Source organism: Lotus japonicus, chromosome 4, assembly GCF_012489685.1.
Source record: "Lotus japonicus ecotype B-129 chromosome 4, LjGifu_v1.2".
In the NCBI taxonomy this organism is placed as follows: Eukaryota; Viridiplantae; Streptophyta; class Magnoliopsida; order Fabales; family Fabaceae; genus Lotus; species Lotus japonicus.
The window spans coordinates 55627460-55639362 of NC_080044.1; the positions used below are offsets into that span (position 1 = coordinate 55627460).

General features: G+C 36.4%; 2 long non-coding RNA genes across 4 annotated transcripts; one reads left to right on the forward strand and one right to left on the reverse strand.

The window, feature by feature from the left end:
* Window positions 1-642: 642 nt before the first annotated feature.
* On the reverse strand, window positions 643-3632 carry LOC130714337 (uncharacterized). Of its 3 annotated transcripts, none has more exons than XR_009011258.1 (4): window positions 3484-3632; window positions 3292-3371; window positions 1927-3170; window positions 643-1368 (listed from the first exon to the last, which is right to left on the reverse strand). It is a non-coding gene; the product is annotated as an uncharacterized LOC130714337 (long non-coding RNA). The 3 variants fall into 3 exon arrangements; XR_009011257.1 differs by having other exon boundaries at window positions 643-1167; window positions 1254-3170; XR_009011256.1 differs by having other exon boundaries at window positions 643-3170.
* Window positions 3633-5538: 1906 nt separating this feature from the next.
* Window positions 5539-10110, forward strand: LOC130715748 (uncharacterized). The gene is made up of 2 exons (XR_009011756.1): window positions 5539-8176; window positions 9650-10110. It is a non-coding gene; the product is annotated as an uncharacterized LOC130715748 (long non-coding RNA).
* The last annotated feature ends 1793 nt before the right edge of the window (window positions 10111-11903 follow it).

The window sequence follows — 11903 nt, forward strand, 5'->3', positions numbered from 1 at the left end:
AGCCTTGAGACGAATTGTCTCATAAATGCCGCAAGGGATCTAAATTTTTTTAATCACATGAATTCGTAAAAAATATGTGTTATTTTTGTTTTGTATATTAAAAGATAATATATGAATTAAAAAAGGATTAAAAAATAAAATTAATTTTAGATATAGAAAAATATAAATATGTAAGTTTTATTTCCCTTTGGAAATGTGCATTTGTTTTGTTTTGTAGAAACACAATTCTTTTTTTATTGTGGTTTTTGTCTTGTATTATCTTTTTGTGTTACCGTTTTTTGTGCTTTGAAAAATTGTCCTTGTTTAATCCAAATGCTGCATTTTTTGTATAACAAATTTTTACATAATAATTTAATATGCAGATTTGAAGTAACATAGAGAATAATGATTGCTCTAATGATTTGCTGAAATAAAAGAAAAAAATGGAAAGTTAATATTTAGTTTTAAGACTTATTTAATAACATTTTAATAACCTTTTATTTTGTTTTTTTATTCATAATATTTAACCACTAAGTATTACACTAACATCAATCGTGTCAGGTAGAAAGAATAGTTACATTTGTTTACAATTTCAATTAAAATAAAGTTATTTTTCTGTCGTTAAAAAAGTTATTTTTCTGATTTGACAAAAAACAATTGGGATGTCGGTGAACAAAACTGACAAAATTGGGGACAAACAATGAAATCTTACGTCTGATCTTGTTCTAAAGCCTACAAAATATTGATTAACCCTAATTAATCTCTGGACATTGCCACTACTTAATTCATGCGCTGGTTAACACATTGACATAATTCTCTCTAATTCCGGCATCACCTACTTCAACATGGTGGTTCCTCTTCTTTAAGCGCGACAAAGGAACCTTGAACTTAAATGGCCAAAGGAATTTGTTTGCCTCCTTAAAATGAGGCCTAACAGTCATGATCTCATGGATACGGTCTCATAATTCCATACTTACCCATGGCCTCCTCAATAACAGAGTTATCAATCAGAGTAGTTCTGAATAGGGTTCACCTGGAAAGGAATTCCCACACTTAAAGTAAATAGTTAAATGGAAAGTATTTCACACATCATAATCCAAAACAGGCAATATCAGTTTATTAAAGATCAAAATAGGCAAAATCCATCTACTCTTCCACAACATCCCTCAGTCGAAACGGGAGTGAAAGCTGCAAAATCAAATTAAGAAAAAGTGAGCAGAACACCAATTTTAACAGCCCAAGTCTTACATAGAAAGAGAGTAATATAGATTTACACAGAAATGGAAAGATAACATCAAAACATGTTCTTGTTCCCCTTGTGTATGCTTCACAGTATCTCCTTATGGGCTCATTTGGAATCAGTTCCAGTAGAAGATGATGGCACCAGTCCTAGTAGAAAGAAAACCCCCTTGTGTAAGGTCTTCACTAAGAAATAAAAATTTTATTTTCACTGGTCCTTGTCAAATAACATCAATCTTAAAATATCAGAATAGTGCTGGCTAAAGAACTACAACAGCACTAAGAAAAGCCATGCAATAGACCAATCTCTTTTCAGTTTATGCATTGGGTCATGTCTCTATCATAACTCCAGGCAAGCATGACTTTCTTTGAAGTTGATCTCCAACCACAACATTACAATCAAGAACCGTCTACAAACTACACTCAGAAATTGCTTATTTGTAAAGATGGAAAACTTTTTGATGGTTGGTATTTTAACATGATAACCTCCAATCGTTAAATCTTGACAAATTACAGGATAAGATCATAAGATTTACCACGAGGCTCATGAACTTCTCGCCTTCTTCTTGGCGGATTTCAAAGAAACCCTTCTTAAAATATAAAAAATATTCTCATTGAAAGTGCAAAATGTTGCCTCAAATATTACATTTGATTTCTTAGGTGGATATAAATATTGATTATCAGACAATGCATTAACACAGAGCATACCTTTTTAGGATTCACTGTGACTGTGATATCAGGAACTCTATGCTCTAAAGCTTTTTTCACTTCATTCGTACATCATACACATGCAGGTGAGAAGGCACTCCATATTAACACATTAATTCATAACCAATACACTAACACCTCAATTAAAAATACTAAATAGGCAAAGCTAATGCTCACTGGTTACATAACAAATAATGATGACCCTTAAACACACTTAATGCATTATGACCATTCATTTTTGTAACTGTGAAACCTTCATTTTCTAATTAAAAGTGACTCTATTTCTAAAACGTAACTCCCGTTTAAGTGGTTAAATTTAGCAATCAAAATAGAAACTGCAATGGTTAAATATCAATACAATAAAGGTATACTATGAAGTGGTAAGAATTTTTGTTTGGAATCTCATTTCAACATCATTTCCGTTATTGTGTGATTGTGTTTCTAACTCACGTACCTTTTGGAGCCAATCATAGAAATACAGGACTATCCTGAAAAAATAGAACTAACCTTCCAGGACTCTTTCTAATTAAAGGCTAATAGATGCAGCAAAATGATGTGAACCATGTTACCTCGTAAGAAATAGGAAAAAAAACAAACAAACAATAGCAGCAAAGGTGAAGTAATGAAATGAGAAGAAAAATATGATATGCTATCTCCCTCTCTCTTTCTCTCTCATTCAGTTTTCAATTCTGTTTTGCTTACTCAGTCATATAACATTCCAAACTCTTTTCCTCAGGGAATGTTATTTTTAACCCTCCACAGATTAACCAAATAATTAATTCATTCATCTCCACTATCTCTAGCTTGGGTATTTTTCCTATTATGCTTTGTAATTTAAAGAAAACAAAGCTTCAAACCCTCCACAGATTAAAGAAAACAAAGCTTCAAACCCCTCTCCCTAATACTCTGCATATCCATAACAAAAATGAAGGAAAAAAAGAAACAGATAGAATCAGTTGGAAAATGGAGAAGTTAAATCTATGACACTTAACTCCATAAGCTCCTCGAGGTTGAAATGGAAGAGAGATTTCTTCTCTAGCATCATTCTATCAAAGCTTAACAGCAACAAAAGCAAAACCCCCACAGAAGAAGTCATCTGCCCCCTTTTCAGGTTTCCCTCATGAAAGACCCTGTCATCGCATCCTCAAGTCGGCAACACCAAACGCACCTCCATCAGCCAGAACCCATCCACTGTTAAAGGAACAACGGTTGAACTGCAGGGTGGGATTTCAGGCAGCATTGATCTGAGGAGAAAAATAGGCCCATGAGTTTATACAATTTCGATTTCAGGTGAGAAGGTATACCCAATGCATCGCCCTGAAATGAAATGGGAAAAATACATATTCAATACTTCATCATACTTACCAAAAAGAAGGGAAACCGGAAGAGGTGAATGGAACGACGACGCCTTCAGAACTGATGCATCCCCGTCGTTTCGCCGAGCCCTGATTCCCAATTTCAAATTTAGGAAATACGAAGGATGTTGTGTGAAATCATGATACATGGGGTGAGGCGAATCCAGAAGAAGAAAGAATGCATAAAAAGAAACATTCTTACCTAATGGAAGGTGAATCACAGAGATTGTGAAATGGTGAATCCCGAAGGAACATAGAGGTGAATATAAGATAGTAAGATACGTTTCGAAAGGAAAAGAGTCACGAAAAGTCTCAGTGTTATTTATTGGAAAGCTAAACGTAAGTGATTTGGGAGTGTAAAAGATAGCTAAGATGATAAGAGAACCAACGGCTGTGATTCAATTTGGTGAAAATTATTTGCATTTTTACAAAACTACCCATGCTTAATTTGAGAGTTGTGTACAATTAAATGTTGAATAACTAAGTTGCCCTCAAGACTGCAAAACTTTGCTTTTATATATAGTATAGATAGATTTCAATATTTTTATTTTATAGAGTTTTATTTAAATACAAGAATAAAATTATAATTATTTTTGTGTGTGTTATTTCATTTTAATCTTAATAATGTTAATTATCCCTTTCTTTATAAAGATGACCTGCTCTAACAGGTTACCTTCTCATAATTACCTATGTTAACCTATCACCAAAGAATATTCTTTATTCTTTTTCATCAACCACTCAATTAATTCATTCTCATCTTCCCACACCATCCACTCTCTTCCCAACCACTCATTCAAAATTCAATTCAAATTCCCAATAACTTTTAATCTTTCCTTCACGTGGTCCCCACTTCCCTAATAAGCATTGATCTTTCTCTCTCAACCGTCCCCACTCTTTCTCCCTCTTTAGTCATTAAATTAATTTTCTTCCTCCTCACCTTTCCTTGCACGTGAGCCACCCCCATCAGATGAAACTAGGGGTGTACAAGGGACGGGTTGGGACGGGTTTTGATTAACCCTAACCCGGCCCTAAATATTGATCGGGTCAATTCATAGACCCTAACCCGTCCCTAGACCCGAAGCAACCCGACATTATGCGGGTCCAATTTAGGACGGGTCTATGTAGGATGGGTCTGGGTTGGCCCGAGGGACAATAAGTTTAAGACTATTTGATACTAATTATAAAATTTAAAGATAATAACATACTAAAAGAGTTATAAGTTGGAACTATTTTTTAGAAGAAATAACTTGAAAGAATTCAATTCTTTCATAATCTATTGCACTTGAGAGGTTTACATTTTGTTTGATCATATCTTCACTTGTCTCACATATGCATAATAGACACACATGATTTTCTCTTGTTAGAGCATGAAAGTGTCAATAGTTTGACCAACGTTTATTTAATTCATAAGGTAAATGTTAAACATTTTAATTTCATCTACATGGTAAGATAAATTTGAGCACCATGTATCACATTTTAATCATTATAACAAATTAAAATTTTATAAAATATATATGTGGGACGGGCCGGGTGACCCGAGTGTCAACCCGAACCCGACCCTACCCGAAGTCGGGTAACTCAAAGATCAACCCGAACCCGGTCTCTTTTAATGATCGGGCCGGGTTCAACCCGGCCCTAAAAGCTTGGGCCGGGACGGGTTGGCGGATAGGACCGGGTCTTGTACACCCCTAGATGAAACCATTTTCCTTTCACCACATGCATGTACCATACATGATGTATGAATACACCATTGGTCCCACATACTCACACAAAGGATGCACATGCCACTCATTAAAAATCTGAACCATATCCCCCTCACACACACTCGACCCTTCCTCTCTTTCTCCCACAAAAGAAAAACATCTATTTCTTCTGCAACTTCTTTTCTTTCTCCTCACCACCATAGTACCTTCCTGCAACAACACCACCACCACGTGCCAAAACCGCGAGCACCACCACCTACATGCCTCCTTCACGCAGCAACCACCACTGTCCCTGTTCTGTTTTTCCTCTCCATGAGAGCCACCACCAAAACCCTAGCCGTCACCTTTTTCCTCCGATCTCCGGCGAGCTCCGTTCTGAGAAAGGAGGCCAATTTCTTGAAGCTTTCGACCTCCTCTTTCCAAATCCAAAGTCAGATCATTGTTTAGAGGTGATACTTTGTCAATTTCAATTTCCCCTTTTCAAAACCCTAACTTCTGTCTTGTTCATATCCTAAGTTCCATTCTCTGAGTTATGTGCCTTATTATTCAGTTTCAATAGCTACTGGAGGAAGGGGAGAGCACGACCAGACCAGAGGAAGAGAAGCTCAGTCCCATGACCATGAGACTTGAGGTAGCAGGAGAAAGACATAGTGCCCGTTTGGCATCCCGTTATATACGTGGTGTTTGAATTAACGTGATTTTGTTAAAATGATTTTGAGTAAAATTGTGTTTGAGTAAACGTGATTTATGTTTGGATGATTTGTTACAAACGCGACTTTAAAAAAATGAATATTGTTTGGATGATTTGTAACTAATGTGATTTCCGATAATAAGTTTGGAATTATAATTAAAAAAGACATTATCTTAATCAAAACCAATATTAACCGAAGAAAACTCAAAATTAACAAGCTGTATACAAAAATTAAAATACTTTTCAAACAAAAAATTCAAATAATAGTGGCCAAGAACAGAGCACCCAGTCCCTTCCAAACATGTACTTGCATCCTCTTCTCCTTTTTCCTTAAATTTTCCTGAATCCCCAAATTGTCTAGGCGAAATCAAACACCAAGCAACCACAGAAACACAAGTCTTGGTCGCTGGATGTTCAGATTTCCTGCAACGATGAAATTGGTGAGTGAGAAGAGGAAAGAAATCTGAAAAAAGATACATAAATTCCAGATCTTATGACGCTATTTTGGGGCAGATGAGCGTTGATGCATTTTGCAGAACGCATATCCAAACAGGGTTGCAGATCTGAAGAACCACGTAAATCTAAACGCAACGCGCGTTTTCTGGCTGAAACGCCAAAACAAACAGGCCCATAAACTTTGTGCTTAAAAGCTTTGTATCAATAGGGTCCCTTATGCGTCTGATGTGTGTGGTGTGAGTTAGTGTTTTGGTTGTTCAATAGCAAAGGGTATGAGAATTTCAATTGTATTAGCTCCTTAGTCCTTACTGTATTATACATGATAGATTTATGAGAAGAGGAAAATAGGATTTTAGCTTATCTAGCTGTTAACTAATTAAGTTGGAAAATGGAAAAATTTGACTTTCAACTTTTGAAAGAGAACTTATAATTCGTTTTGTTTTGCTTAGAAAGTTTTGGAATAGCACTTGAAAATACATGTCTTCATGTACCATTGATGGTTGTAGCAAAAATACTTTAAAATAAGAATAATTCTTCGCAACTTTTACTTGTTCCAGGACTCCTTGTTACTGCCATTTTTTTTTAGGGGCATAATGAGGTTTCAATTCTAATTAATTTGAGGCTGATTTCTATCATGAAAAGGGACTACTATATATATATATATATTGAGTTCTTTAAACCACAATCCCTATTTTAATATTAACTGTACTTTAGAGTGTGTATTTTGGAATTGTAATTTTGGAAACCGTATGTTGAAATGGAAGTATGTTAATTGTCCATTCTTTTTAATCTTTTGAATTTCAACCCAGAAATGAAATTAAAGAAACCCCTTTTAGGCTATTGAACTATTATGTGGGTTAGTAGCTTTCCAATCGATTAAATTTGCCCTGTCCTTAGAATCTTAATTACTGAAAATGATTTTGAAATTTACTTAGGAGAAGTCTCATGTTGATTCAAGGTTCTAATTTTGCTTTCACGTGAATATAGTAGGCAGGTGGCCAATTGATAAATCATTTTTGCAAAATTGGCATTGGATTAGAAAAGGAAAAATTCTTATGTTTTGTATTCTAAATCATTTGTATTACCACTTCAAATTCTTTGATCCTAGGTGTAGACTTTTAGCAAATGCAATTGGTGAATCAGTAGATGATGACATACATGATTAGAATATTAAAGATTGTACTTAGTAGTACAATGCTTAATTTAAAATGGCAGTTTTATTTCTTCATTAGTCTTAGTTCTTAAGGTTCTCTTAAATATGCTATAAGTACATTAAATTTTGGACTCTAAAACATACATCACAATCTTTTGGGAAAATTAATTATGAAACTTATTACCTTGTGTGTTAGGGCACGGCTGAGAGCTCTATAAGCTCTAGGAAGCCTTGATTTACTTTGAAAACTCGTATTTTAATGGGTTAAATGTTTAAGGAATTATGTATGAGTTATTTTCTTATGATGGAAGTCTTGGAGGTTAACTAGTTAACTAAGGTTAATAGATTCCATGATTCACATGAAGTACATGACTAAGCAACTGTTTGGGTATTGTTTTAATTAAGAGTTTAGTGTGCGTAGTATTGTGAAAGTGCCTCAATGAGTATTCTAATAGAGACTGAGAACTCTAAGGAAAACGAGAGGAGTAAGTACTAGTAATGTATACCTTTCTATTTTAACAAAGATATGAGTAGTTGGTTTTAAAGTTGATTCCTAAGTCAAAAGCTTTTTGAAGTATTGAATATTGTTACTGTTTGGTTGTCATTATGACGACTTGTCTTGATTTCTGTAATTGATCCTAATGAGTTATCACCATTATGGGGATTAGGTTTAGCATACGTTCGCTTCGAGTCAATTGCCGGAAGTTGTAGCTTTAGACTTGGAAAGTAGGTAACTCAATTAGTAATTACGTTATGTGTACTTATGAAGGGTACGGATAACGGAAGCGCTTGGTGACGAAGCCAAAGGACCAAAGGAAGCGACCTAACACGTGAAAACAAAGATATGATTGGATTGGATTTGAGTCGTAGCTTAGTAAGGAAAGCGCCTAAGGTGAGGGCAACTTACTTACTAGCTATTTGTATTGTAGGCGTCGATAACTTCGACTTGAATACTGCTTGATATTGAAGATTGCATTGAATGTTGTTTATCGCTTTGAATTGGAAAATGTTTTCTGGAGGCTTCGGCCGAGTGAACTTATATGAGACGTGTGTCTCCGTTTTCTGAGAGGCTTCGGCCGTTTACTGGTTTCTGTCTTATGATTTCTTCACTTAATTATTGTTATATTGATATTGTTATTGAACTGAGCTATATGCCATTATTTCTTCTGAGTTTATGATGTTTTGCATATGCTCTATTGAATTGTACTGATTTGAGATAGTACTTGATTATATGATTTCGGAGTGTGGGGAAAACGTGATGTTATGCCATGCTAACGACGAGGTTTGGGAAATGTTAGACAGGCTTTGACCGGAGGTCTAAGCCATAGTCATTTTAGGATCGAGACCTTCCCGGGGAATTACTTGGGTTTATTGGGATCTTTTTACTTCTAGAGTTTTGGAACAAAAGAGAAACGAAACTTGACTTCATAAATGAAATTCATAATGCATTAACCAAAGATAGAACATATTCAAATAGTAATAACAATTTCTTGGAAAAGACTTAGGATCTGAAATAAGTTTGAAAACGGGAAGTGTCGGCGATCCTAGCGTTGTGACTGGGACAGTCACTGAGTGCGGATGACACTCCTTGCTCCTTGAGCATTTGGTTCAGTCTTCAAGAGGATGAGCTGTTGTGACGAGAAGTCACAGAATGCGAGCAGCATTCTCTCTAATCGTTGATGAGTTGTTTGGCCATCGAGATGGTGAGCCAGGGTAACTTGAAAGGTCACTGAGTGCGAGATGCATTCTTTTGCTCGTGGAGCAGTTTAGTTGGCCATCGAGACGGTGAGCCAAAGTGACTAGGAAAGTTACCAAGTGTGACTAGCACTTCCTTGTTTACCTTAGGGTATTGTAGAGACAATGTACTATAGCTAGACACGCGTACCTTGGTGAGGACGTTTCGTTGTTTGGCTAACCATATTGCATTCATGCATACATTTCTTGGAAAGTGTGCTGCTTTCCGAAGGACGATCTCAGATCGGACTTCATCGGAGCGAGATGCTTCATTGGAGCGAGATGCTTCACAGGAGCGAGATGCTTCATAAAAGCGAGATGCTTTAGCGGAGCGAGATGCTTCATAAAAGTGAGATGCTTGGCTCGTCCCATCCATCGAGATGGTGACATTTTATCCGGATCATATTTTGAGCATGACATTGCATTGGCACGCCATGCACCTAACTATATTTGTTGATGTGTTGAAGATCCAATTGTCATTTGTGATTTGATGTCGATAAACATCGTTATATATCTTGATGATTTGATGTTGATAACATGCTAAGTATATACCTTAGGATATGCAACTGAGAACATATATAAGTATATACCCCTTTTTGTCGCATGTTGATTGTATATCTATTGTATACAGTGAGTTGACCCTCGCGCCTTGGCTTTGGTTGTATGTTTGTGTTTGGGCGGTCGGCCTGCTGCCAGACGACGAAAGGAGGTGATGTGAGCAAATGCTACTCCACGTGGAAGAACTATAGAAGACTTGAAGAATAGAGTCGGGTGTAGGGCTAGAGCCTTTGGGTAGAAAAGCTTACCGTTATTGGTTTAAGCTTGCAGGATCATTTTATGATTTGTATTTGAGGTTTTGGGTAGGTTCCGGTGCATTGCTTTCCTATGGTTACCCCGTGTGGAAATCATAGGGAGTATATCGGATCTATGGAGTCATCGCATAGTGAGTTCGTTGTTGGATCTTAGTTTATTTGTCATGTATTTTATGTTGTGCCTTGATCTAGGCCAGGTGTAAATTATATACGGTTGGGAGTATGCATTACATATTTTAGAAACACTTCAAAAAGAAAAAAAAATACTCACATTTATAAATCCCTTTTGGAAAAGAGTGCATATTTACTTCAATATGTTACTACCGTGGCACCCGAAAATCGGGGTGTTACACTTCTGATCATGTGACTCTTCATGTTGGAACTTGTGAAGCTTGGTGATCAGAGTCAGAGGGAAGCTTGGGACTTCTGACCTTCGTATCTTCTGCTTCTGGACTCAGAGTTGGAAGTACTTGGTCTTCAGAGCCAGCTTACTCTTGGACTTCAGAGTCTTCACTTCTCAACTTCTGGACCTTCAGTGCCTCTAGACCTTCAGTACTTCTGGTCTTCAGAACTTCAAGTGATCTGAATCCATATCAGAGTTTACATATCTTCATAGCTTCTGAAGCATATTCTACTGTTCAGATTGAACATAGTGAGTGCGAAAGCGTTGCGTAGGTTACTCTTTAGGCATAGTGCTTCTGATTTGTGTGTATATTGACCAGAGTCAGAGCCTGTCATTTAAACACTCAGAAAACAACGTTAGAGTACCATAATTGTTCATACATAATAGTTAACATGTAATCATCAAAACATAGCGTTGTACTACATGACCAAATCTTGGTCTTACAGATACGTGAATAGAAACCTAAGCATACCTTCATTTTCTTAAACAAATCATAGTCTGTCATACCAGACATACAAGACTTAGTTATAACAAGATTCACCTCCACCTATGGTAAAAGACCCAAGAAACCAAGTAGAATTTTAGAACCTCTGATTTCTTTCTCTTCCCTTTTTTTTCTTTCTTCTCTTTGCTTTGTTACTCCTCTGACTTTTTATTAGTTATTCAATTGTACCAATTGCAATTTATGCAACAAAAGTCTCAATTTAAGATTTTTTGTCCACTTTACTCATAGACCAAACCACAGACTGATATTGAAAGTTGGGATTCCGATCATGCTTCTTCGAAACATAGACCAAGCGGTCGGTCTGTGTAGTGGGACCCGGTTGAGAGTCACTCATCTTACTCAGTATATAATTGTTGCGACTGTTTTATTAGGAATCAGGCTGGGTAAAACTGAGTACATTCCGAGGATAACCTTAACGTCTTCTGACTGTGGTCTTCCCTTCAAGTTCTCTCGAAGGCAATTTCCGGTGAATTTATGCTTCGCGGTGACTATAAACAAGAGTCCGGGCCAGTCCCTTTCTCATGTCGGTTTGTACCTTCTGAGGCATGTGTTTACTCATGGACAACTGTACGTCGCTCTCTCAAGGGTGAAGTCTAGAAAAGGCCTGAAGGTGCTCATTGTGGATGAGCAAGGGGTGGTTTCGAGCTCCACGCGCAATGTTGAGAACGTGTGAGGGGAAATTGACGCGCATGTTCGTGGTCACTGCAGAGTAACTCAACTACTGTTTATTAGACACCGTAAAACCGTTCCCTTATATGTTTTGGAGAATTTGAGGTTTCGTTAACCAATCTTCTTATTAGTTAAACAGTCGTTTGCTTCGCATTTCAGACACTTCTATTTCATCTTTGTTTATTAGTTATTCAACTGCACGAATTTCAAACAAGTGATTCAATTTAAGACTTTTCCGCCACTATGCTCAGCGTATCAGACTCTTCAATTTCATTCGTTGTTTAATATATTTAAAATAATCAACGTATTGACTCACGTATAAAATACGAATAACATATTCCCCGTGCATCGCACGGGTAAAAAAACACTAGTATTCTAATAAATATAACATAATAACATCCAGTTACAACACGTAGAATTTAAAGTTTTTTTTTTTGAAAGTGTAGAATTTAAAGTTAAACAGCACATAAATACCCACATATACCTTATTTTTCTT